This window comes from Pseudochaenichthys georgianus, chromosome 7 (genome assembly GCF_902827115.2).
Source record: "Pseudochaenichthys georgianus chromosome 7, fPseGeo1.2, whole genome shotgun sequence".
In the NCBI taxonomy this organism is placed as follows: Eukaryota; Metazoa; Chordata; class Actinopteri; order Perciformes; family Channichthyidae; genus Pseudochaenichthys; species Pseudochaenichthys georgianus.
This window is the reverse complement of record NC_047509.1, coordinates 8,835,872-8,840,983: the sequence shown is the minus strand read 5'-3', so window position 1 is coordinate 8,840,983 and position 5,112 is coordinate 8,835,872.

Sequence of the window (5,112 nt, the reverse complement as noted above, 5' to 3'; positions counted from 1 at the left end):
TTATCAACTATATTTGAACATATTTTTGATGTATTGTCCCATTTTGTAACCAGTTCTCTTGTCAGTGTTTTATCATCTATGTTGCTGATGAAACGCACTGCAACACCCAAACAGAGGCACTACAGACATGATTTTCACTACTCGCCAACTGCAAGAAAAATGCTGAGAACAAAATCAACCATTATACATGGCCTTCATAGACCGCACCAAAGCCTTCGACTCAGTGAGCCGTCAGGCCCTCTGGCTGGTACTGGCAAAGATTGGCTGCCCAGAAAAATACGTCCGGGTACTGAGACTGCTGCATGACAATATGTCAGCCACAGTAGTCAGTGGCAGTGGAGACGAAACTGAACCCTGCCGGGTCGACACAGGAGTAAAACAGGGATGTGTCATCGCTCCAACACTATTCTCCATCTTTGTTGCTGCTATCCCACATCTCACAAGCAAGCATCTGCCCCAGGGAGTCAACATCTTGTACAGAACTGACGGTCAACTCCTCAACATCAACCGTTTCAGGGCTAAAGGTCAAACCACCACCATATCGATCATGGAGCTGCAGTATGCGGACGACAACGCTCTTGTAGCCCTCTCGGAAGAGGACCTACAGGGTATCCTATCAGCCTTTGCAAAAGCATACAAACAGCTTGGTCTAGCCATCAACATAAAAAAGACCCAAATCCTCCACCAACCACCACCAAACAGCAGTACGCCTGTCCTACCCCCAAACATCTCCATTGACAACATCAGACTGGAAAATGTGGACCACTTCCCATACCTTGGCAGCCTCCTATCATCAAAAGCTGTTATTAGGGCCTGAGCACGTAGTGCAAAGACCTATTGAAATCGTCAGTATTATTCTTCTTTTACCGGTTCTGCACTTTCGACCTGTTTTTGAGGGGGTTACGACACTATTCATGTAGCGACATTTGGCAACGCCGCCAGGACCGGTGAAAATGTTAACATTCTGGATTCGATGGGTGAACATTTTTCAACTTGCTCTCTAGCGCCACCTGTGTAAATTCAGTGTTTCGAAAAATTTACAAAGTCGCAGCGTAAGTCTGACGGACCTGACATTTTGCACACTTATCCGGGTGGAGCAGCTCTACATATTATCCTCTCATATCCCGAAGCTCCGCCTACTTTGATTTTTTTTTAATTAGCATAATGTGAAAAACATTGAAATATTAACTTAAATTCCAATTTCTTGATTTTCCAAACCAAACTTAGTGCACAGCATCAATGGAGGGGCAGACACATTACCGTACAAAATGAGCACGAGGTGTGGACAAATGTGGCCGATATCAATCAAAACGTATTAGCAAAAGGGTGTGGCCAACACATAAATGCTCACAATTCATCCAAAATATATCCAAATATCACAGATTTCGGTGGATAGGTTCAGTGTGTCTTGGGGAATAGGCACAACAAACAAAGTTCATTTCGGACAATAGGGGGCGCCAAAAACACAACTAATTTATATCTCAAGAACCGATGGACTAAAAAAATATATATTGTCATAGACATACTGGCAGGGTGAGTATAAACTGAGATTTAAAGGGTCGCAACCAATGAAAAATGTGGGCGTGTCCTATTCAGTTTTTTCTCGAAATCGAAGGGTTAAAAAATGTACCGAGCCATAAGTAGGGGAAAAAAGGAGTTACGGCCTTTAAATTTGGAACGCATGTCACAGCCCACAACCTTCTCCAGACTGTAGAAAAAAATCGGACGTTTTAGCAAATATGGCTCAGTAGCGCCCCCTATTGTGCGGTAGTCAAATATAGTTTCTTCGAACTACCCAAAACTTGGCACAGAGATTCCTCATGGAAATGCGGACATATTTCAAAATGGCTTCCATTATCTCCGCCCCCCATGAAGTCGGCCATTTTGAAATATGTCCATTTAAAGCGCATTTTCGCATACTTCTCCTAGGAAAATGATCGGAAAAATTTCAAACCAGGACAAGATCAGCCCATATCCAATGTGATGCTAAATTGCGAATGAATAGTTGACTGCTCAAACGGGGAGCTCGTAAGCTAACGGAACATGTACCAATTTTGAGGATTTAAATGCCACAAAATCGCTAAAATGACTTTTGGACGCAAAACTTGGAACACACGTCACAACCCACGTCTTTTTCCAGACTGTACAAAAAAAATGTACATTTTTGTACACCAGCTCAGTAGCGCCCCCTATTGTGCGATAGTCACATATAGTTTCTCCAAACTACCCCAATTTTGCCACAGACATTACTGATGGAATTTCGGACATATTTCAAAATAGCTTCCATTAGCCCCGCCCCCCAGAAAGTCGGCCATTTTGAAATATCGGTGTTATTCATGCATTTTAAGCGCTTTTTCGCAAACACCTCCTCGGGAAAAGATCGGAAAAATTCCAGTCCAGGACAAGTTAAGCCCATATCCAATATGATGTTAAATTGCGAATAAAATAGTTGCTAGCTCAATCGGGGCGAACGTAGGCTAACAGAGAATGTACCATTTCTGTACCAGTCTCAAATGACTCCAAACTACTCGCATATTTGTCCAGATATTCACGAAACGCTGTATACACATTACTATTATGATGGCACACAAATTTACCAGCAACAGCTCTGCTTATTAATTTCCCACATTAACCATAAACACCCAATACATATAAAACTCCTAAACAATGTATGGTGAAATGTTTTCCATCTTTGTTTTTCTATCTACGACTACAAACAGTATTTCCACTACAAGCAGAACAGTAACACATCTTTCTATGCAATACAATAGAACAGTATGTGTTCACAGCCAATCCATGATTTAATGAGTATTTCCTTTGTGCCAAGAGCTGATTTAGTATATTGCATCAACGACCTTTTCAATTAAATTGACAATTCTTTTGTGTAATTAATAGTGTGTGAAACCAGGCAGAGTGAGTGACATGGTGTTAATTTCCACTATGCCAAAGCAGTTTACAGTTGCTGACGGTGTAAGGTAATATATATTGTCCTAAGTAATTGTATGTAGCTGTGTTCAAAGGAGTACACGTTACAAGGCCGTGCGGGGGGAGCTGCCAGACCCAGATGTCCTCAAAGTCAGCGAGGTATACAAGGACCTCTCAGCAGACATCTCACCACGAAAAAAAAACGAATGGCTCACTACTCAACTCAATCTTGTGCACAGAGCCTATAGAACACATAATTTAAACCAGCAGGATGTAAACAGAGGAGAACAGCCGGTCTGATTTAGTGCCATGTGATTATCCTGTAATGAGTAACATACACAGTGTTGATCGACTATATAAACAGTTCATTTATTGTCTCGATACATGTGTTGTGTAAGACATTTGAATCAATTTGATACGTCAATATTAAATGTACCTTTATTTTGAAAAACTTTATTGTGAAGGACAAACCGGATGTCACATTTCCGGTATTGCCGGTTTAGGGAGAGACTTAATTCAGGTAGCTTGCCTTGGCTGTCTGTGTGCGCGGAGGTTTTGTCGTCAACAGACTCATTAAACTACCCACTTCTCGGTACATAGAAACCCTGCTCCACGGTGTCAAACGTGAGTAATATCGCAATTGGTGTGTTATACTGAAATGTGTTGACCTATACTTTATACTTTATTTATATATATGTATGCTTTTCATTGGAACACGCGGTGCAGTGCTAATGCTAATACCTAGCGCCACTTGTTTTGATGTACGTTTTTGTTGGTAACCTCGCTAGTTTGTATCTTTTAGTGTTGAGGTGGGCACCGTTAGATTCTGTGTCTCCTTGCGGTCATAAACAATGTGTTTGATGTGGAGCTTGGATAAGTAATAAGGGAGCTAGGAGTGATTTTCGGTGCAGTAATAGGTTAGCATTTTTTGCTCGGGGCTAATTCAGAGGCTCACTGTTAGCATTGTGTGTTTTTTGTGAAAAAATAAATGAAAAAGATCAGTTAAATTAGTTTTTTTCCCGTTCTATGGATATAAAATATTCATAGTTTATTAAATATTATGCTTCCTTAGACGTTGTTTCCTGAAAATGACGCGATTTCGGGTCCGTGGGGCCTAAGACGATAACAGAGTATGTTTTATTTTTATTTTATTTATTTTTTCACAACAGTTGTATTTGGATGGAATGAATACCTATAGTGATAATACAAAGTAATAAAATGATTTTTACAGTGAAAACGTTCAAATGGAACTGATGGTTCCCAAATTACCCAGAGGTGAGGTGGACTTTATTTTTCTAAACTTCTCTTAAAAAGGTCAAATTTCACTTGTTTTGCATCAATCTTGATCAACTTGATCTCACCAGAATGCGTGACTCCACCACGACTCCTTAACACCACAATGCATGGTGGAGTCACGAACTTTGTTACATTTGCGTGTCGGCACCACGCAAACAACCCCAATGTAAAGTGAATGAGGCTCCTTTGTCGTGGTGCACACACGCATTTCTACAACGTGCATTGTGTGTAATGCAACTGTTAATTTTATTAAATTAGTTTGTTTTTAAGGAAGGCCAGAGCTTCAGCTGTGTCAAATAGATTGTTCCCTTTAGTTAACGTTATTTAAAAGATAATGATCATGTCTTGTATTACGAGCGTCCATTCCCATTGGATAACGGAGAATTTTACACCCGGAAGTAAGTAGCCTATTCTCCTTACTGTCGATTGATTTTACAGTGATATCTGCACTACTCATCGACTAAAAAACGCCAAATTGTCCTTGTTAATTACACAACATTGATTGGTTTGAATTGTGTGCAATGCTTTTGTATTTTCCCCCTTCGATTCGGAGAAACAAATATTTTTTCGGAGTTTTTGGACGGCAGAAGACACTACACTACCCAGAATCCTCAGCTATCGTTTGGGACTACACCATGAACCCCGTGATCAGTCCTCAAGTTCTTTGATTGGTTGACCTCCAACTGCATTCCATATGAAAAAAAACGTTTCGTAAAAGAGAAAATCATACTTTATTCAGCAGTGCTTGCTTTACTCTTTGATAGTCATCACATGAATGCATTGTAATAAATGGTTTGGCTGCATTAAATATTACACATCTGTCTTAGTTCTTTATTTATCTACAGAGATCGGGCATCAGAATACACCGGAAACTATTCTTTTACCGTTCTG